Below are 23,526 nucleotides of genomic sequence, written 5' to 3' on the forward strand. Positions count from 1 at the left end.
AATTCATGTATGTACAAACACAAAAAAATTACAATTTGATTAAAAACATGGGTAAAATATTCAGTCTCTATAGTGATCAAAGAAACACCAAGTAAACAATAAAATTTCATTTTGAATCCATGAATTGATAAAGATTTAAAATCATAATAGGTAGGGGTGCATGGTTTTAGAAAATGGATGTTCTTTTTTAAAAAATTTCATTGAAGAAAGAATATCTCAATACCTGTGATTTATTCCAGGAGTTCTGATACAAGAAAATGGACATTCTTATACATTTTTGGTAGAACTGTAATTATATTATTTCTAGAAGTCAACTTGGCATCATGTCTCAAAAGCCTTAATATATTTCTAATGCACTGTGAACCTACAATTTATTTATAGAAATGTATTCTATATAACCAGAAAAGCCCCTACACACATGTATAATATATGTACATATGCATATTAATTGAATATTGTCATTAACAGTGGGAAATCAATATAAATCTCCATCAATAGATTTCTCATGTCACCAACAAAACTGTTCCTCCCTTGGTTTTCCCCATTTCAGTCAGGGGACTTGCTTAGACAAAAAACTTGTTTCTTCTCCTTCTCTCACTTTCCATATAGGGTGAGTCCCAAGTCCACTTTTTGACATCCCAGAAAATAACAAGGGATATAATGTATAAACTCATTTAAAACAATAGATGGCTTTATGTTAACAGCATCAGAAAAGTAAAAAGAAGGAGCATATACATCTGTACATGTACATTAGCTCAGAGAGAAGAAATACAGAGCAGAGAGGCTGGATATAACTTCTTTTTGGATGCTCGACTGTGTAAATAATTCTCTTCTCGGAACTACAAGTTTTTTTATATACCAACTTTAGACTTTGGGTGATAGCCTTATTCCTTGAAAGTACCTTAGCTTAGGAGAGACCTTTCTATAAGGCACAAAAACAAGGAAGATGAAGCTCTATCTAATATACTTATTTACCTTCTGAAATAGAATAATCACTTTCCATTGTTTTTATTACTTTGTTGTTGTTTTTATTATATTTGGATTTGAGTACATTTTGAACCGTCATATAAGACCTGTTCTTTAACAGCAATTGTCTTTAACAGCAATTGGAAGACGTGACTTTCTTTCTTTCTACTGATATATGCTCTCTTGATAAAAGTTCCTTCTAGATATTTTGGAATATTTTAAACAGAATTTTTAATTCTTGTGAAATATCACATACTAGCATTAATTACCTATATTTTTCCAATTGGAAAGATGTGGTGAAGTGAGTGCATTGGCTAAGTTTATTTAGCAAGAAAATCAATATATAAAAAAATGAAAGCAGATATACTGAATATATTGTGGTATTTGTCCAACTGGTCTTCCCCTAACTTTATATTTTCACTCAGCTTACATAAAATGGAGGCTGCAAGCAAAACACAGTGCTGTCTAAACGTAGTTGTCATTGTGGCCTAACAAGTTTGATTAGCTCCATTAGCAAGAATACCCTGCAGGGAACTTTAGATAAAAAACATTAAAAACTTGTATTGTCAACAAATTCTTAATCCTAGCTGAGTCTGGTAGCCAATTTAGAAATTGATTGTCTCAAGCAGTTGGATTTACCGGGGTTACTGTATCAGTATCATATCTGATACTTCTTTTTTTTTTTAGATACAAGTAATAGACTTCCGCTGCCTTCCTCATTATTCCATTTCCATGGGATAATCTGGATTTCCATTGAAAGCATTGTTCGGCAATGTGAAAAAGCATGCATTATGAGGCGCTGGATATAGCCAACAGAGTCCTTTTAATTTTTATTATTAGTTGAATTTATGAAAACTTCACAGGGAAAAGGGAATAAAATATCTCTGCTCATAGTTAGTGCCATATTCTGATTTTTATATTGGTTGTATTTTTAAAAAGTTAATGCTTTATAGGTTAGTGTGCTTTATATAGAAGTCAAAAAGAATCAGACTGGTTTTGGAGAAGAAGTAATATTGCCTTCTTTGTACCATTCTCTGGTAAAAACATTTCAGAGATTTTGTAGGTCATAATTTCAGATTTACAAATGATTTTTAAATATTTTCCCTAAAAGTTCTATTTGATTTATAAAGTCAATATGATCCTACCCAGATTCAGCCAGAGGTTTTCTCCTGGTCTTCCAACATTCAGATTTCTCATCACACTAGTGGCAGATAACAACTTATCTTCCATAGAGTTCTTGAATGGACTAAATTAAATGAATATATGTTAATCACCTGGAACAGAAAAGGTGCTCAATTCTAAAAAGAAAAGAAAAAAGAGAGAGAGAGATGCCCATTTATCACCAACCCTTTCCCCCTGACATTGAACCAGTTCTCCTTTCCTCTGAACTTCTATGGCACTGGGGACTGTGCCATTTCTTTGCTATGTCATTTACTACCTCGTATTGCTAATGTTCTTAGCATTAATAGTTTGAATTCATCATGTTTCACACCAAATCTGTTCCTCATCCGGGATTTCTATCATGGTGAGTGATAGAACACCATACAAAGAGGTGTTTAAGCACAAACTGGACACCATGTGTGACTCTCCCGTCTGATTCCTCAACAGTAAATGTGAAGTTCTGTGCCATCTCAATATCTCTGTTCTCTGTCACTTTTTGACGTCTTTCCTTAGCTCAAGGTTTGATCACCTCTTGCCTGGATTACTGCTACAACTTTCCACAGCTGGTTGGATTCCAGCATTGTTCACATTTAATCCATTCTCCCTCATGCAGCCAAAAATATATTTGCTAAAATACAAATATGACCTTATCACTTTCCTGCTTAAAATTTTTCATTGGTTCTGAAATACTTTTAAAGTCCAAATTTCCTACCATGGCATACGAAATATTTTATGATCTAACACCTACTTAGTTATCTAGCTTTATATCTGGGAACTCTTTCCACTGTCCACTCTAATTTCCTCCCATACTGAGATGAACACAGATATTGACTATGTTGATGAATGTGGAATGGGACTTTTCCTTTTGTCTTAGAATTTCTGCTAAAGCCTCAAAGTTAAGGGCAGTAGGCAATAGGTATTTACAACTTCTAAAGAGAGCTGCTAGACATTTCTATAGAACAGCCTAAAACATAATAATGTAAGTTTGTGACTTATCATTTTCTATCACCCACATCCAACCTATACGAAAGAAAATTAGAAATGCAAAAGACAGTTTATTGGAAAGTAGGAGAATTACTAGTGGTGATGGTGCTATGGTATTTCCCTTCCTCTCACCATGGAAATCCGAGGGATTTCATCCACTTCTCCAAAACGCATGAGGAGTCATCAGAAGTATCACTTACAGAGGCTGGAGTTGTCTGAAAGAGGGGAATTCATATCTCTTGTTGTATGTTTACTGTACTGTGTATTGCTAGCTTGGACTCTGGTATATACTGGAGCAGAGAGTTGAGAGAATTCTTGGAAGAATTCTCCCCTAGGGATTTGAAACATATGAACACGGAGCCTTGTGATTGCCTTCCCCTGGTGAATTTGAAGTCAGGAAGCTGACTGGAGTACCAATGTGAAGAAGACAAGGCAACAACTGGTAGAAGAAGCATTTGTCAGAGCAAGAATATGGGAGTTTCCCATAGGCCAAGTGGATGTTATAGAGGGAGCACTGAACTCCTGCAGGGGTGAAGAGAAGCCTGCTATATGTTCTGCATGAAAGTGTACCTCCAGCAGCAGGAGTTTGGAGGGTTTGCCAAAGATCTGTGGAGTATGTGTCTGTTTGGAACAAATGCAGTGCACAGGACCCTGCAGAGGCCAGGGATGGTCTCTAGAGAACTTCCAAGCATCTCATGAAGCAACCAGCATTTGAATGCTCTCCATAATGCAGGGCCTGATATCCAGCTGGGGTCAGCCAAGAGAGAACTACAAGCATGCCTGCCAAATATGAAAACCTCTGCCATCTGTCTTCTAATCCTTTCTCCCCTTATTCCCTATGTTGGGGAAGCTTGGAGGGATGGAGAGGAGATAGAGCAGGAGGAGTGAAGAAATAGACCAAGCTCCCTACCCACCACAGGTCTGCGGGCTTAAGCTGGGGAGAGGAGAGAAAGTATGCTTAACTCATTCCTTCAATAAATATTTATTGAGAATTTATTGTGTACCTGCCACTTTTCTAGGCACAGGGAATACAACAGTGAACAAAAAAAGAATGATCTTTGTCTTTATGGACCTTATAACCTAATAGAGGAAGAGAAATGATCAAATTAAAACGATAAAAATAAGTTAAATGTATAGAAGGTAATATGCGCTACAGAAAAAGGACATTGGGAGGGGGAGAGGGTTAAGAGTGGAAGAGATGAGAAATGTTTGCTAACCAACCAAGACAACCACATTTGCTGAGGATTAGATGTGGGGTATGAGAGGCAGGGCAGACTAGTGTGATTTTTGGCGTGAGCAACTAAAGGATGAAACTCTTATTAACTGGGAAGTGTTCTGCTATAGGAGGAACAGGTTGGGAGCAGGCTGCTTTGAGACATCCAAGTGCAGATGTCATGGCAGGCAGTTGCAAGGGAGAAGGTGTTAGAGAGAGAAATGTTGACACAGTCAGTGTGTGGATATCATTTAGGTGAGACTGAAGTTTTGATTTATATGGCTCTGGAATTTTTAATACCTGAAATTAAAACTATTTTTAGAGCTGAAAGTGACTGGAAAGCTATCAGGTTGGCCCAGGGTGATATTAAGGGGCTGGCATTTGAGAAAAAATCCAAAGAAGTGCATTAAACTCAGTGATAGAAGAACGATAAAAGTTTCCTGTTTGTGTTCCGTCAAAAGCAGCACATTCAACAAACCCGTTACATCCTCAATGTACCTTGCTCTCTCAAATCTTCCCACATTTACACATGACTTTCCCTGCCTGGGTATTCTCCACAATACCTTTACTTATCTTTGCCCGGAGAGCTAAAGTACATTTTTCTAAAGTGCACTTTTCTAATGCTTTATGGGAAGTGTTTTCCTATTCTTCTGGTTGAATCCATTTCCCTCCTGTGAAAGCTAAGACCCTTCCCTTTATGACACTGTTTCCTTGTTCTTTGTCCCATTCTAAACTGTAAGTTCCTTGAGGGCAGGGCACCTGTCTTATTACCCTCTCCGTCTCTTGTGTCTAATATAGGATCCTGAGTAGTATATGCCCAATATATCATTATGAAACGTAAGCAAGCAGGTTAAGGGAAGAGATCATGCTTTATATGTTGTATTGTTTCCTATGGCACTTGAGTAACTTGTATCACACTTAGGAATAAGTCTGTCAGCATTAGTGTAGTGTAAGGAAGGCTGCTGGTCTGTTTTTCTTGTAATGGGTACTACACACTTGATAGTGTTAGACAGGCAGTGTCCCAGTTCCTTTAAATACTGGGGAGTTTCTCTCTAAACTTTATGAAGATGACAAAAAGATTTGTTGAGAATGACTGAACCAATGTTCTGAAATAAAACTGTATACATTTATCTTATGTATAAATTACGATGCCTCTGAATTTTATATTTAGGTATTTCTCACCGACAACAATATATACCCAAGTTAACATCTTTTTTCTGGTCTGTGCTCTTCTTTTCCTCACCTATTTCCAATGGTGTTCACTTCTGGCATTAATGTCATACAGGTTCTGTGCTGGGATTGTTGTGATATAGTTCAGGATTAGGTGTAGTTGAAAAGTACAGAACACCTAAACTAACAGTTACTTAAATAACATAATTGTTTATTATTATTTTTTTTAATGAAAATGAATCCAGAGGTAGATAGTACAGGGTGGATTTGATGTTCCCATAGTCACTAGGGACTCAGGCTTTTTTCTTAATTTCTGCTTCTCCGTGTGTCTAGCATGTGCCTCCAACCTCAAGGCCACCTCATAGTCTAAGAAGGTTTTTGATGCTCTAGTCATTGTGTCCCAGTTACAGACCACAGGAAGAAGGTGGGAGAAAAGGAATGATAACCGGGAATTTCCTTCCAAAGGAGGCAGCTACCCTTAGTCAGGCTTTCCTGGAGTCCCACTCAACATTTCTGTTTACATCTTATTTTTCAGAAGTAGTCACATGGCAACTGCTTGCTCTAACAGAGGCTAGGAAATGCTGTCTTTTAGCTAGAACTGGGGTTCTATTCTATACAAAAATGGAGATTGGTGGCAACTGTAAAATACAGCCTCTACCATGGCTGTATGCTTGTATCAGGTTTACTGTTTACTACTTTATCCCTTATTTTACTCCATGTCTCCTTAAATACAAAATCTTTACTTATTGATTTCCACAAAATGCCACATTTCTCTCTAATCTGCTCTGAAAACCCTGGCTGACTGCTTTGCTTGTTCTCAGAGGAGTAGCTTTGGTTGGCCTACCTGGCCCTGCTGCTCTCTTTCTAACCTCAATGCTCTGTCTTATATCTGTGTTCTCAGAACCAGCTGTGTTCTCCCTGGAGGGCAGGGACAACAGCAGGACTTTATTCTGCTCTCTTTCCATTCAAATAATCTCTTTCTTGTCAGAATCTGAGCTGAAAATTGCACCTTGGCTTTGCAGTATTTTAATACTTCCTGTGGCCAAAGGATGAGTAAGTGGAGGGTCTCATTGTGACCTGAAGTGGCAGCAGACTGTTGCTCATTTGTGTCAGGTGCCCTTCCATGCTGCTTCCGATTCTAGGTTGGCCACCTCTTCCTTCCCTACTCGTCCCATTCTGGCACATCTAGGCACAGTCCCTTCAGTAGTTGCTGCTGCCTCAGTGAAGGGTCCCTTAGAAAGACAAGCTCTTGATGCTCCACATCAGCATCACATAAAGCTCTATGAGCTTATAAGATTTTAATCAAAGATTTGGGGAACTGTGTTGAATTCCAGTGTAGATGGTGGGCAACGGAAACTATTTTATAGACAGGACTTTTCCATAGTCAAGAGAGGACCATCACAGCCATTCAGTCTTTCAGAGGATGCCCTTCTCTGTTGCTCCTGTGTATTAAGTTCTTTCTAAGTGAGAGTGCCTTTTCTCTGAACACCTTTGAAGTAACCTCCTCTCCTAACCATAGGGACTGATTTCACACCAGAACCTAGTCCTACCCTGATTCCCCCAGCAGCTTATTTCTCCCTGTCTCAGTTACTTGGAAAAGGATAACACCCAGGAGAGTTCATAGTCACCCATTACATTCCAAGTCCCACAAAATAATCCAGAGTAGATACTTCAAGTTTCCCCACTAGTGTGAATTTATTTTGATTATGCAGTAGGTACTTGTACCCTTTCTTCCAGACACACACTCACACACATACAGACACATATGCATATATACACATCTCTCTACCAAAGAGGAACAGTATGAGTCTACCCATAAGATGGTGAGCAAATTACCTGATATTTTCATGCCACAACAGGATTCACTGAGAAAGGCTTTGGGGAACTTTACCACTGTGGACCATGTGTCCATTTTTCATTCTGATATAGAGTTGCCATATGTTTTAAATAGTGAGCAGCACTGGAAGAAATCTATGTATGTGCCGGCTCTGTGGCCCAGCCATTTGTTTGTTTTGTTGATTTTGTGGCATGTTTGTTTGAAAATGAAGGTGTACTGATCTATAGATAGGAAATATTCTCAGAAAAGGCAGTTTTGGAAGGTTTTGTAGCTTAAAGTAGAATGTAAGCATCTGAAGACCTCAAATGGGAGAGATAGGATTGAATTATTATAAATAGTTTAACCATCCTATGGATTTGTTTGCATTGTTGAATAACATTTTATTCACACCACAAAATAACATCTTGATAAAATAAAACTTGATAGTTAACTTTTCTTAAATAGGCTTTATATTTTAGACCAGTTTTAAGTTCAAAGCAAAACTGAGCAGAAGGTACAGACTTCCTATATACCCCTGTATGGTTAACATTGAATGTGAAGTATTGATTCCTGTTCCTGCCGCCTAATTATAGTGAAATTCACTTCTCTGTTGGATTTTAGTACTATTGAACTTAACTTACTAGTGATCACTGGGGATAATCATTAACTTCTAGGACATAGAATGACTTCAGCATAACAGTATTCTCTTTCTGTTCAATGTTTATTATTTGATAACTTAAAATGCTGTTTTTGTATCATCTTTAATTTCTTTCATCAGTGTCTTATAATTTTCTGCATACAGGTCTTTTGTCTCCTTAGGTAGGTTTGTGCCTAGATATTTTATTCTTTTTGTTGCAAAATGTTCATTGCAGCTCTATTTATAATAGCCCGGAGATGGAAACAACCTAAGTGTCCATCAACGGATGAATGGATAAAGAAGATGTGGCACATATATACAATGGAATATTACTCAGCCATAAAAAGAAATGAAATTGAACTATTTGTAATGAAGTGGATAGACCTAGAGTCTGTCATACAGAGTGAAGTAAGTCAGAAAGAGAAAGACAAATACCGTATGCTAGCACATATATATGGAATTTAAGAAAAAAAGATGTCATGAAGAACCTAGGGGTAAGACAGGAATAAAGACACAGACCTACTAGAGAACGGACTTGAGGATATGGGGAGGGGAAAGGGTGGGCTGTGACAAAGCGAGGGAGAGGCATGGACATATATACACTACCAAACGTAAGGTAGATAGCTAGTGGGAAGCAGCCGCATAGCACAGGGAGATCAGCTCGGTGCTTCGTGACCGGTGCTTCGTGACCGCCTGGGGGGGTGGGATAGGGAGGGTGGGAGGGAGGGAGATGCAAGAGGGAAGAGATATGGGAACATATGTATATGTATAACTGATTCACTTTGTTATAAAGCAGAAACTAACACACCATTGTAAAGCAATTATACTCCAATAAAGATGTAAAAAAAATGCTGTTTTTGGATTGAAATGATGCACTTATAATTTACATAGAAATGGCTTCATTCATATGCAATCCCTTTATCCATTTGGTGAGTGAATATTTTAAAGTGAAAGTAATTTAGTTGTCTTTACATTGTTACACATCAATTAAAATAATCAGGTATTTAATGAAAGGGAATACTATGACTTTGCTATTGTGGAAGGTACCTGTTGCCTGAACCACTCTTGAAGTAGTGACTATAATCTTGATACTGCTTTATCTACCTAAATAAAGGTAGATAGAGAACCAGCTCTGCTACTGTAAAATGTACTTGGGCTGATGATTTTTCTGAAGATGTTCTAGAGGTTCCACTTATCACTAGGAAGTAAATGTTATGGCCAGTGCTCCTTGGTGAGTTCTAAAGCTTGCTCTGAGAGCTCAGAAACTTCCACTCCACCATTTTTTCATGCATGGGATGATGAGTTTTCTCTAGGGAGCAGTTTTTTTAATCTAATAAAGTAGTGATTTGCATTTTTCATACTTTTCTCCTTGAAGCTTCTAATTCTCTTGAGTGTTATATTGTGTTTCTGTGACTGAGGGAAGGAATATACATAAAGATTATTTTTAAAAATATTCTGCCTTATTATCTTTTTGTGCTCATATTCCCCTTTTGAGCTGTTATATTAAAATTTCTGGACTTCATATGTATAAATTAAAATTTTCTTTCTTTCTCTACCCTTTCTAAAATCTTCATAAAGATTCTTCTCGTATCCCTTAAATGTTATCTTCTTAGGAGGAAGAAACTTGGCCTAAACTGTCACATACATTTTTCATGAATGTTTGCCTGGTGTGGAGAATGCCTTGCAAAGTCTAAGAATTTTGCCAAAGGTGACACATGTATTATATCCCTTCTTTCAACAATTCATTCACCAGCTCTGTATTGAAGAATACATTTTCCAGGCACTGTTCTAGACACTGGTAAGATAAGTGAGACAGATATGGTTGAGGCCTGAAGGAATTTACAGTCTAATGGGGGAGACAGATTTGTGAGTCAGCTACAGGCATATGTTGGAGATGTTGTGAGTTTGGTTCCAGACCACTGCAATTAGGTGAATATTACAATAAAGCAAGTCACACAAATATTTTGGTTTCCTAGTGCCTATAAAAGTTATGTTCACACTATACTGTAGTCTATTAAGTGTGAAATAGTATTTTGTCTAAAAAACAAAATACATACCTTAATTAAAAAAATACTGTATTACTAAAACATGCTAACCATCATCTGAGCCTTCAACAAATCATAATCTTTTTGCTGGTGAAAGTTTTTGCCTCAGTGTTGATGCTGCTGACTGATCAGGGTGGTGGTTGCTGAAGGTAGGTGGCTGAGGCAGTCTCTTGAATAGACAGCAAGGAGGTCTGCCACATCGATGGTCTCTTCTTTCATGAAGGATTTCTCTGTAACATGCAAGGCTGTTTGATAGCACTTTACGCTGCTCAGTAGAAGTTCTTTCAAAATCGGAGTCAATTCTCTGAAACCCTGCTGCTGCTGTGTCAACTAAGTTTATGTAATATTCTACATCCTTTGTTGTTATTTTAACAATCTTCACAGCATCTTCACCAGGAGTAGATTCCATCTCAAGAAACCACTTTCTTTGTTCCTCCATAAAAGCCAACTTCTCATCCATGAAAGTTTTATCATGAGATGGCAACAGTAAATTCCTGTCTTCAGGCTCCACTTCTAATTCTAGTTCTCTTCCTATTTCTACCATATCTAGTTACTTCCCCCACTGAAGTTTTGAACCCCTCAGAGTCATCCATGAAGTTTGTAGTAATCAACTTCTTCCAAACTCCTGTTAATGTTGATATTTTGACCTCTTTCCATGAATCATGAATGTTCTTAATGGCATCTAGAATTTTAAACCCTTTCTAGAGGTTTTTAGTTCAGTTTGCCCAGATCCATCAGAGGAATCACTATTTATGGCAGCTATAACCTTATGAAATGTGTTTCTTTATTTCAATAAGAAAATCTATTGAAGACAAGAATAATCTATTTTTATACTTTGGTGATTTCCATATAAAAACAGTAAATATTTATTTTGCTATAATGAGTGACTAAATTATAATTCTCCTGTCTGTCATTGTCATTTAGAAGTGTCCAATATGCAACATATAATTCCTTGAAGTTCTGCTTTTATTTTTTGTTGTAACTTCAAATGTAGTACTTAGAAGGATTTAAGAGTAGATAATCTGGTTGTATCTAGGTCTTGCAGCTCAAACGTCTTGCCGATAAAGAGCAGCAGCATCTGCTGCTGGTAGAAATGCAAAATCTCATGCCCCACCCCAGATCTACTGATTCAAAATGTGCATTTTAACAAGATTCCCAAGGGAATCACATTTATGAAATGTGTTTCTTAAATAATAAAACTTGAAAGTGGAAATTATTCCTTGATACATGGGGTGCAGAATGGATGTTGTGTTAGCAGGCATGAAAACATGAATCTCATTGTACATCTTCATTGGAGCTCTTGTTTGACTAGGTGCATTGTCAATGAGCAGTAATATTTTGAAAGGAATCTTTTTTTTTTTTTTTTCTGAGCAGTAGGTCTCAACAGAAGGCATAAAATATTCAGAAAACCATGTTGTAAACAAATGTGCTGTCGTCCAGGCTTTGTTGTTCCATTTGTAAAGCACAGGTAGATTTAGCATAATTCTTAAGGGCCATAGGGTTTTCAGAATGGTAAATGAGCATTGGCTTCAACTGAAAGTCACCAGTTGCATCAGCCCCTACCAAGAGAGTCAGCCTGTCCTTTGAAGCTTTTGTCAGGCATTAACTTCTCCTCTATAGCTATGAAAGTCCTAAATGGCATCTTTCTCCAATAGGAAACTGTGTTGTCTGCATTGAAAGTCTATTGTTTAGTGTAACCACCTTTATTCATTATTTTAGTTGTATCTTCTGCATAACTTGCTGCAGCTTCTACATCAGCACTTGTTGCTTCATCTTGCACTTTTATGTTATGGAGGCACCTTCTTTCCTTAAACCTCATAAACCAACCTCTGCTACCTTCAAAATTTTCTTCTGCAGCTTCCTCATGTCTCTCAGCCTTCATAGAATTGAAGAGAGTTAGGGCCTTGTTCTGGATTAGGCTTTGGCTCACAGGCACGTTCTGGTTTGATCTTCTATCTAGACCACTAAAACTTTCTTTGTATTAGCAATAAGGCTGTTTCACTCTCTTATCATTCGTGTGTTCATTGAAGTAGCATTTTAAATTTCTTTCAAGAACATGTCCTTTGCATTCACATTTGGCTGTTTGTTGCAAGAGATCTAGCGTTTGGCCTAACTTGGCTTTGGACGTGCTTTCCTCACTAAGGTTAATAATTTTTAGCTCTTGATTTAAAGTGAGAGACATGTGACTCTGCCTTTCATTTGAACACTTAGAAGCCATTGTAGGGTTGTCAATTGGCCTAATTTCAATATTGTTGTGTCTCAGGAAATAGAGAGGCCTGAGGAGAGGGAGAGACTTAAGGGGACATCTAGTCAGTGGAGTAATCAGGACAAATACAGTATTTATTGATTAAGCTCTCCATCTTATATGGGCAGGGTTCATGGTGTTCCAAAGCAATGACAAAGTAACATCAAAGATCACTGATCACAAATCACCATAACAAATACGACAAAAATGAAAAAGTTTGAAATATTGTGAGAATTACCAAAATATGACCCAGAGACGCGAAGTGAGCACGTGTTGTTGGAAAAATGGTACTGATAAACTTGCTAGATGCAGGGTTGCCAGAAACCTTCAATTTATAAAAAAAAATTGTAATAGCTGAGAAATGCAATATAATGAAGTGTGTGCTTGTACTATAGTCCTGTGGGATAAATGCTATGATTTCAGAAGTAGGCTGCCTTTGAGTTGAGTTTTGAAAGGGTAAGTAAGAATTAGCTTGAAAACAGAAAGAAAAAAAGGCATTTGAATGGAGGAGGGTCTGAAACAGTATATATGTTTAAAGCATTTTAAATCCATAGATGTGGACTAAGGGGAAGAAGCATGGGAAGGAGTGATAGAAGAAGTTACAGTAGGTAGGTTCCTGGTCATGAAGAGTTTGTGTTCAAGTGAAGAAATTTACCTCTAATGTGAAAATTATGGGGATATACAAAAGGATTTTTTTTTACATCTTTATTGGAGTATAATTGCTTTACAATGGTGTGTTAGTTTCTGCTTTAAAACAAAGTGAATCAGTTATACATATACATATGTTCCCATATCTCTTCCCTCTTGCGTCTCCCTCCCTTCCACCCTCCCTATCCCACCCCTCTAGGTGGTCACAAAGCACCAAGCTGATATCCCTGTGCTATGCGGCTGCTTCCCACTAGCTATCTATTTTACGTTTGGTAGTGTATATATGTCCATGCCTCTCTCTCGCTTTGTCACAGCTTACCCTTCCCCCTCCCCATATCCTCAAGTCCATTCTCTAGTAGGTCTGTGTCTTTATTCCTGTCTTAACCCTGGGTTCTTCATGACATTTTTTTCCCTTAAATTCCATATATATGTGTTAGCATACGGTATTTGTCTTTCTCTTTCTGACTTACTTCACTCTGTATGACAGACTCTAGGCCCATCCACCTCATTACAAATAGCTCAATTTCGTTTCTTTTTATGGCTGAGTAATATTCCATTGTATATATGTGCCACATCTTCTTTATCCGTTCATCCGATGACGTACACTTAGGTTGTTTCCATCTCTGGGCTATTGTAAATAGAGCTGCAATGAACATTTTGGTACATGACTCTTTTTGAATTATGGTTTTCTCAGGGTGTATGCCCAGTAGTGGGATTGCTGGGTCATATGGTAGTTCTACTTGTAGTTTTTTTTGTTTTTTTTTTTACATCTTTATTGCAGTATACTTGCAATACAATGGTGTGTTAGTTTCTGCTTCATAACAAAGTGAAACAGTTATACATATACCTATGTTCCCATATTCCTTCCTTCTTGCGTCTCCCTCCCTCCCACCCTCCCTATCCAACCCCTCCAGGTGGTCACAAAGCACCAAGCTGATCTCCCTGTGCTATGTGGCTGCTTCCCATTAGCTATCTACCTTACGTTTGGTAGTGTATATATGTCCATGCCTCTCTCTCGCCCTGTCACAGCTTACCCTTCCCGCTCCCCATATCCTCAAGTCCATTCTCTAGTAGGTCTGTGTCTTTATTCCTGTCTTACCCCTAGGTTCTTCATGACATTTCTTTTCTTAAATTCCATATATGTGTGTTAGCATATGATATTTGTTTTTCTCTTTCTGACTTACTTCACTCTGTATGACAGACTCTAGGTCCATCCACCTCACTACAAATTACTCAATTTTGTTTCATTTTATGGCTGAGTAATATTCCATTGTATATATGTGCCACATCTTCTTTATCCATTCATCCATTGATGGACACTTAGGTTGTTTCCATCTCCGGGCTATTGTAAATAGAGCTGCAATGAACATTTTGGTACATGACTCTTTTTGAATTATGGTTCTCCCAGGGAATATGCCCAGTAGTGGAATTGCTGGGTGATATGGTAGTTCTATTTGTAGTTTTTTAAGGAACCTCCATACTGTTCTACATAGTGGCTGTACCAATTCACATTCCCACCAGCAGTGCAAGAGTGTTCCCTTTTCGCCACACCCTCTCCAACATTAATTGTTTCTAGATTTTTGATGATGGACATTCTGACTGGTGTGAGATGATATCTCATTGTAGTTTTGATTTGCATTTCTCTAATGATTAATGATGTTGAGCATTCTTTCATGTGTTTATTGGCAGTCTGTATATCTTCTTTGGAGAAATGTCTATTTAGGTCTTCTGCCCATTTTTGGATTGGGTTGTTTGTTTTTTTGTTATTGAGCTGCATGAGCTGCTTATAAATTTTGGAGATTAATCCTTTGTCAGTTGCTTCATTTGCAAATATTTTCTCCCATTCTGAGGGTTGTCTTTTCGTCTTGTTTATGGTTTCCTTTGCTGTGCCAAAGCTTTGAAGTTTCATTAAGTTCCATTTGTTTATTTTTGTTTTTATTTCCATTTCTCTAGGAGGTGGGTCAAAAAGGATCTTGCTGTGATTTATGTCATAGAATGTTCTGCCTATGTTTCCCTCTAAGAGTTTGATAATTTCTGGCCTTACATTTAGGTCTTTAATCCATTTTGAGCTTATTTTTGTGTATGGTGTTAGGGAGTGATCTAATCTCATACTTTTACATGTACCTGTCCAGTTATCCCAGCACCACTTATTGAAGAGGCTGTCCTTTTTCCACTGTACATTCCTGCCTCCTTTATCAAAGATAAGATGACCATATGTGTGTGGTTTTATCTCTGGGCTTTCTATCCTGTTCCATTGATCTATCTTTCTGTTCTTGTGCCAGTACCATAATGTCTTGATTACTGTAGCTTTGTAGTATAGTCTGAAGTCAGGGGGCCTGATTCCTCCAGCTCCATTTTTCATTCTGAAGATTGCTTTGGCTATTCGGGGTCTTTTATGTTTCCATACAAATTGTAAAATTTTTTGTTCTAGTTTTGTGAAAAATGCCAGTGGTGGTTTGATAGGGATTGCATTGAAAATGTAGATTGCTTTGGGTAGTAGAGTCATTTTCACAATGTCGATTTTTCCAATCCAAGAACATTGTATATCTCTCCATCTATTTGTGTCATCTTTAATTTCTTTCATCAGTTTCTTATAATTTTCTGCATACAGGTCTTTTGTCTCCTTAGGTAGGTTTATTCCTAGATATTTTATTCTATTTGTTCCAATGGTAAATGGGAGTGTTTTCTTGATTTCACTTTCAGATTTTTCATCATTAGTGTATAGGAATGCCAGAGATTTCTGTGCATTAATTTTGTATCCTGCTACTTTACCACATTCATTGATTACCGCTAGTAGTTTTCTGGTAGCATCTTTAGAATTCTCTATTTGTAGTATCATGTCATCTGCAAACAGTGACAGCTTTACTTCTTCTTTTCCGATTTGGATTCCTTTTATTTCCTTTTCTTCTCTGATTGCTATGGCTAGAACTTCCAAAACTATGTTGAATAACAGTGGTGAGAGTTCGCAACCTTGTCTTGTTCCTGATCTTAGTGGAAATGCTTTTGGTTTTTCACCATTGAGGATGATGTTGGCTGTGGGTTTGTTATATATGGCCTTTATTATATTGAGGAAAGTTCCCTCTATGCCTACTTTCTGCAGGGTTTTTATCATAAATGGTTGTTGAATTTTGTTGAAAGCTTTCTCTGCATCTATTGAGATGATCATATGGTTTTTCTCCTTCAGTTTGTTAATATGGTGTATCACGTTGATTGATTTGCGTATATTGAAGAATCCTTGCATTCCTGGAATAAACCCCACTTGATCATGGTGTATGATCCTTTTAATGTGGTGTTGGATTCTGTTTGCTAGTATGTTGTTGAGGATTTTTGCGTCTATGTTCATCAGTGATATTGGCCTGTAGTTTTCTTTCTTTGTGACATCCTTGTCTGGTTTTGGTATCAAGGTGATGGTGGCCTCGCAGAATGAGTTTGGGAGTGTTCCTCCCTCTGCTATATTTTGGAAGAGTTTGAGAAGGATAGGTGTTAGCTCTTCTCTAAATGTTTGATAGAATTCGCCTGTGAAGCCATCTGGTCCTGGACTTTCTTTGTTGGAAGATGTTTAATCACAGTTTCAATTTCAGTGCTTGTGATTGGTCTGTTCATATTTTCTATTTCTTCCTGATTCAGTCTCGGCAGGTTGTGCATTTCTAAGAATTTGTCCATTTCTTCCAGGTTGTCCATTTTATGGGCATAGAGCTGCTTGTAGTAATCTCTCATGATCTTTTGTATTTCTGCAGTGTCAGTTGTTACTTCTCCTTTCTCATTTCTAATTCTATTGGTTTGAGTCTTTCCCTTTTTTTCTTGATGAGTCTGGCTAATGGTTTATGAATTTTGTTTATCTTTTCAAAGATCCAGGTTTTAGTTTTATTGATCTTTGCTATTGTTTCCTTCATTTATTTTCATTTATTTCTGCTCTGATTTTTATGATTTCTTTCCTTCTGCTAACTTTGGGGTTTTTTTGTTCTTCTTTCTCTAATTGCTTTAGGTGCAAGATTAGTTTGTTTATACGAGATGTTTCCTGTTTCTTATGGTAGGATTGTATTGCTATAAACTTCCCTCTTAGAACTGGTTTTGCTGCATCCCATAGGTTTTGGGTCGTCGTGTCTCCATTGTCATTTGTTTCTAGGTAGTTTTAGATTTCCTCTTTGATTTCTACAGTGATCACCTCATTATTAAGTAGTTTATTGTTTAGCCTCCCTGTGTTTGTAATTTTTGCAGATCTTTTCCTGTAATTGATATCTAGTCTCATAGCGTTGTGGTGGGAAAAGATACTTGATACAATTTCAATTTTCTTAAATTTACCAAGGCTTGATTTGTGACCCAAGATATGATCTATCCTGGAGAATGTTCCATGAGCGCTTGAGAAGAATGTGTATTCTGTTGTTTTTGGATGGAATGTCCTATAAATATCAATTAAGTCCATCTTGTTTAATGTATCATTTAAAGCTTGTGTTTCCTTATTTATTTTCATTTTGGATGATCTGTCCATTGGTGAAAGTGGGGTGTTAAAGTTCCCTACTATGAAAGTGTTACTGTCAATTTCCCCTTTTATGGCTGTTAGTATTTGCCTTATGTATTGAGGTGCTCCTATGTTGGGTGCATAAATATTTACAATTGTTATATTTTCTTCTTGGATTGATCCCTTGATCATTATGTATTGTCCTTCTTTGTCTCTTGTAATAGTCTTTATTTTAAAGTCTATTTTGTCTGATATGAGAATTGCTACTCCAGCTTTCTTTTGGTTTCCATTTGCATGGAATATCTTTTTCCATCCCCTTACTTTCAGTCTGTATGTGTCTCTAGGTCTGAAGTGGGTCTCTTGTAGAAAGCATATATATGGGTCTTGTTTTTGTATCCATTCAGCCAATCTGCGTCTTTTGGTGGGAGCATTTAGTCTATTTACATTTAAGGTAATTATTGATATGTATGTTCCTATTCCCATTTTCTTAATAGTTTTGGGTTCGTTATTGTAGGTCTTTTCCTCCTCTTGTTTTTCTTGCCTAGAGAAGTTCCTTTAGCATTTGTTGTAAAGCTGGTTTGGTGGTGCTGAACTCTCTCAGCTGTTGCTTGTCTGTAAAGGTTTTAATTTCTCCATCAAATCTGAATGAGATCCTTGCTGGGTAGAGTAATCTTGGTTGTAGGTTTTTCTCCTTCATCACTTTAAATATGTCCTGCCAGTTCCTTCTGGCTTGCAGAATTTCTGCTGAAAGATCAGCTGTTAACCTTATGGGGATTCCCTTGTGTGTTATTTGTTGTTTTTCCCTTGCTGCTTTGAATATGTTTCCCTTGTATTTAATGTTTGACAGTTTGATTAATATGTGTCTTGGCGTATTTCTCCTTGTATTTATCCTGTATGGGACTCTCTGTGCTTCCTGGACTTGATTAACTATTTCCTTACCCATATTAGGGAAGTTTTCAACTATAATCTCTTCAAATGTTTTCTCAGTCCCTTTCTTTTTCTCTTCTTCTTCTGGAACGCCTATAATTTGAATGTTGGTGCGTTTAATGTTGTCCCAGAGGTCTCTGAGACTGTCCTCAGTTCTTTTCATTCTTTTTTCTTTATTCTGCTGTGCAGTAGTTATTTCCACTCTTTTATCTTCCAGGTCACTTATCCATTCTTCTGCCTCAGTTATTCTGCTATTGATCCCATCTATAGTATGTTTAATTTCATTCATTGTGTTGTTCATCATTGCTTGTTTCATCTTTAGTTCTTCTAGGTCCTTGTTAAATGTTTCTTGCATTTTGTCTATTCTATTTCCAAGATTTTGGATCATGTTTACTATCATTATTCTGAATTCTTTTTCAGGTAGACTACCTATTTCCTCTTCATTTGTTAGGTGTGGTGGGTTTTTATGTTGCTCGTTCATCTGCTGTGTGTTTTTCTGTCTTTTCATTTTGCTTATCTTACTCTATGGGGTTTCCTTTTTGCAGGCTGCAGGTTTGTAGTTCTCGTTGTTTTTGGTGTCTGTTCCCAGTGGCTAAAGTTCGTTCAGTGGGTTGTGTAGGCTTCCTGGTGGAGGGGACTAGTGCCTGTGTTCTGGTGGATGAGGCTGGATCGTGTCTCTCTAGTGGGCAGGTCCACGTCTGGTGGTGTGTTTCGGGGTGTCTGTGGACTTATTATGATTTTAGGCAGCCTCTCTGCTAATGGGTCTGGTTGTGTTCCTGTCTTGCTAATTGTTTGGCATAGTGTGTCCAGCACTGTAGCTTGCTGTTCGTTGAGTGAAGCTGGGTGCTGGTGTTGAGATGGAGATCTCTGGGAGATTTTCGCCATTTGATATTATGAGGAGCTGGGAGGTCTCTTGTGGACCAGTGTGTTGAAGTTGGCTCTCCCACCTCAGAAGCACAGCACTGACTCCTGGCTGCAGCACCAAGAGCCTTTCATCCACATGGCTCAGAATAAAAGGGAGAAAAAGTAGAAAGAAAGGAAGAAAGGAAGAAAGAAAGAAAGAAAGGAAAGAAAGAAAGAAGCAAGGGAGGGAGGGAGGAAGGAAGGAGGGAAGGAAGGAAAGAAAGAAAGAATGGAGGTAAAGTAAAATTAAATAAAAAAGATAAAATAAAATAAAGTTATTAAAATAATTATTAAGAAATAAAATTAAAAAAAAAAAAGGACAGATAGAACCCTAGGACAAATGGTGAAAGCAAAGCTATACAGACGAAATCTCACACAGATGCATACACATACACACTCAGAAAAGAGGAAAAGGGGAAAAAATCATAAATCTTGCTCTCAAAGTCCACCTCCTCAATTTGGGATGATTCATTGTCTATTCATGTATTCCACAGATGCAGAGTACATCAAGTTGATTGTGGAGCTTTAATCCGGTGCTTCTGAGGCTGCTGGGAGAGATTTCCCTTTCTCTTCTTTGTTCGCACAGCTCCCAGGGCTCACCTTTGGATTTGGCCCTGCCTCTGCGTGTAGGTCGCCGGAGGGCGTCTGTTCTTCGCTCAGACAGAACGGGGTTAAAGGAGCCGCTGATTCGGGGGCTCTGGCTCACTCAGCCCGGGGGGAGGGAGGAGCACTGCGTGCGGGGCGGGCCTGCGGCTACAGAGGCTGGCGTGACGTTGCACCAGCCTGAGGCGCGCCTTGCGTTCTCCCGGAGGAGTTGACCCTGGATTCCGGGACCCTGGCAGTGGCGGGCTGCACAGGCTCCCTGGGAGGGGGTTTAGGGTAGTGACCTGTGCTCGCGCACAAGCTTCTTGGTGGCGGCAGCAGCAGCCTTAGCATCTCATGCCCATCTCTGGGGTCCGCGCTTTTAGCCGCGGCTCGCGCCCGTCTCTGGAGCTCCTCTAAGCAGCGCCTCTCCTCGCGCACCAGGAAACAAAGAGGGAAGAGAAAGTCTCTTGCCTCTTCGGCAGGTCCAGACTTTTCCCCGGACTCCCTCCCGGCTAGCCGTGGTGCACTAACCCCCTGCAGCCTGTGTTCACGCCGTCAACCCCAGTCCTCTCCCTGCACTCCGACCGAAGCCCGAGCCTCAGCTCCAAGCCCCGCCCGCCCCGGCAGGTAAGCAGACAAGCCTCTCGGGCTGGTGAGTGCTGGTCGGCACCGATCCTCTGTGCGGGAATCTCTCCGCTTTGCCCTCCGCATCCCGGTGGCTGCGCTCTCCTCCATGGCTCTGAAGCTTCCCCCCTCCGCCACCCGCAGTCTCCGCCTGCGAAGGGGCTTCTAGCGTGTGGAAACCTTTCCTCCTTCACAGCTCCCTCCCACTGGTGCAGGTCCCGTCCCTATCCTTTTGTCTCTGTTTATTCTTTCTTCTTTTGACCTACCCAGGTACGTGGGAACTTTCTTGCCTTTTGGGAGGTCTGAGTTCTTCTGCCAGCGTTCTGTGGGTGTTCTGTAGGAGTTGTTTCACGTGTAGATGTATTTTTGGTGTATCTGTGGGGAGGAAGGTGATCTTCGCGTCTTACTCTTCCGCCATCTTCCCCTCGTCCCTACAAAAGGATTTTTAAGCAGAGGAGAGAAATGATATTTACATTTTAGAAACATCATTCTGGCAGCAGTTAGGAGGAGCAGAGGAAGCAGGGCAGACTGAAGGAAGCCCATCTAATTCTGACTCTACTGTAATATCCAGCGGAAAAGAGATGAGGATCTTAAGGAGTAGAAAAGAAAGGACAGATTAAAGAGACATTAAATTGATGTCTCTAGTCTGTGTTCTACATCTCTGGATGAGTGAGTGGGTTGGTGATTCTAGTCCACAAGATAGGAAATGCAAAAAAAACCCAGGTTTTTGGGGAAAGATGATGTTTTATTTTGCACGTGTTCAGGTAAAAGTGACAAATGGCATAGCCACAGTGGAGACATTCACTCTAAAATTAAATATATGTGTCTGAAGCCAGTAGAGGGTTCTGAGCTAAAGATATGGATTTGGGAGTCGTCAGTGTATATGTGGATACTGAAGCTTTGGTGTCAATGAGGAAACAAGACTTTTGGGAAATCTTGACGTTTATGAGGCTTGTGGTAGATGATCCCATGCAAGATATTGAAAACAAATAACCCTTAGCATGTTATTTTGTACATCCACATTACCTTTGTGCACTTATTTCATAAGTGGTAAGTTCTCAATAGAGTTTTGAGAGAATGAGTTGGGGGGAGGAGGAGGGAGGGTGGAAGGAAGAAAGGTTGGATGAAGACTGGTGTCTTTAGAATACTTTGTGAAGCTATGGCACCAAAGAGAACATAAGATAACACACTAGATTCTTTTCCTGTAAGCCTTGGGATCAAATCTGATTTACTTTAGGAACATCTAAAAGTATTTCAAATTATCTCCATTGTATATTTTAAAGATTATTTTCTAGGGTTTTCATAAAGATTCATTTCAGGTTAGTCTTTCAACCTATGCTGGGGTAGACCTTCCTTGGGCTACTCCTGAATTGGTCCTGGTGCTCAGAGGCCTTTGGAAATCACATTGAATTTTCAGAATTATCTGCACATATTAGGTCTATTTGGTATAAACTTGTAAGCCTATTATTGACCAGGGACTGAATCTGACCCTAAAGAAGCAAAACGACAGGGTGACAATAGTGCTATAATACTCACATTGGCCCTACTAGCCCTCCACAGTGATTTATCCAGGGCTCTGGGTATTAAGAATACATGGAAGAATCCAAATTCAAGACATCTGAGAGTGTTTATTTAAGAACCTTATACTTCCAGCCTAAGTGTATAACACTTGACACCATGTGGACAAGAGAAGCTATTTTCTTGGTGCAACAGAAGTATGAATTTATGAGTTTTGCTTAAATAGCCCATTATTTCTGCCTCTCCCCAGCCCCTTTTAATTTGCATAGATGCCCTCAGGTCTTAGTCAATGCTATCTTACTTTTCTTGTATATCCCTCTAACAACTCTTTATGTTCATAAAGATGTGCAATCTGTTTCCAATTATTACTTTCTTATGGGTGGGAAATTCTTGTCATGTCCATAAATTGGGTATAATCTAGAACCCTTACAAATACTGTGTAGAAGTAGCTATTGCCTTTATTTGGCAGGGTTTTTTGTTGTTGTTGTTGTTAACATTTATAAATAAACCTGTAAAACTTTCCAGCTCTTCCTCTTAGCAACATTATGAGAAGGAAAGATTAGCCATGCACTGCTAATATAGGAAATCTTAATAAGAAGAAATAGGAAATATTATTAAAAAGGAGCTAATTAAAGTAATGCTCACGTCTTTGGATAAGACAATTGAAAGAAAACATGCAGGAGGTGGAAATGGTTCAGTGAAAACAAAAGCTCAAGACTAGTAATAGGAAAGTGACATTTACTTTTACTTCTGAATTTAATCCCATCAGACAGTCTCCTAGGCAAAACTGTCCAGTAAGCTGTCAGCAGCCAACTTCATACTTTCTCTCTCATTGGGTTAGGCTTGCCTTCTTTTTATGAGCATCGGATGGAATGCTCAGTTAACAGTAGAGCTAATATCATAGGGAAAAAAATGTTGTCCAAAGACTAAAGAAGTCCCTTGAGCTCTAATAAAAAAGTAATGATGAATGTCCAGGTAGCGCACACATCTCAAATTGTGTGGAACAGGATTTATTGATAAAAGCTCATAGAGATAGGAATAGTAGCAGGAGTGGGTACCCCTGTTCCCCTTGCACTTTGGGGCAACCGATTGATCTGGCAGTGCCAGACATCAGATTCCAGGAGAGGGAACCTGGTTGTGAGTTTATCAACTGTCAGCTTGGCGAAAACCAGCTCCTGCCCTGGCAAACTCAGGGGTACAAGTAAGGACCACGTTGTAGAAATTTGGTGCCTGGCCCCATTTTTTAATCTCAACAACAGGTTGGGAGAACATCAGCCTTTCCCTAGGCCTCATCAGGGGTTGGGACCCTAGCCTAGTGGTGGCAGCTCTATGCTTTGGTAGCCCATGGGCCTGATCCACCGACTCAGCCTTCTGTGGGGATGGCCTTTAGCACCTGGCTCAGATGTTTCTTGGTGCTCTAAAACTTCCTCTCTGAGCGGCCAGCCTGTCCCAATCAGTCTTGGACAAATTAACCTTTCCCTCTTATGTATCCTCCTGTAATCTCTATAAATACTCAAACAGCTAGGCAGCAGGGGTCAAGAGGAAGAAATCCTTGGAACATCACAGTCCCTTCCATGTGGTATTGAGAGTCACAGCACAAGAGAGACTTGATTTTCAAAGAAATT

The sequence above is a fragment of the Delphinapterus leucas genome, chromosome 5, assembly GCF_059928025.1.
Source record: "Delphinapterus leucas isolate spDelLeu-1000000601 "Yukka" chromosome 5, BTC_Dleu_Yukka2, whole genome shotgun sequence".
In the NCBI taxonomy this organism is placed as follows: Eukaryota; Metazoa; Chordata; class Mammalia; order Artiodactyla; family Monodontidae; genus Delphinapterus; species Delphinapterus leucas.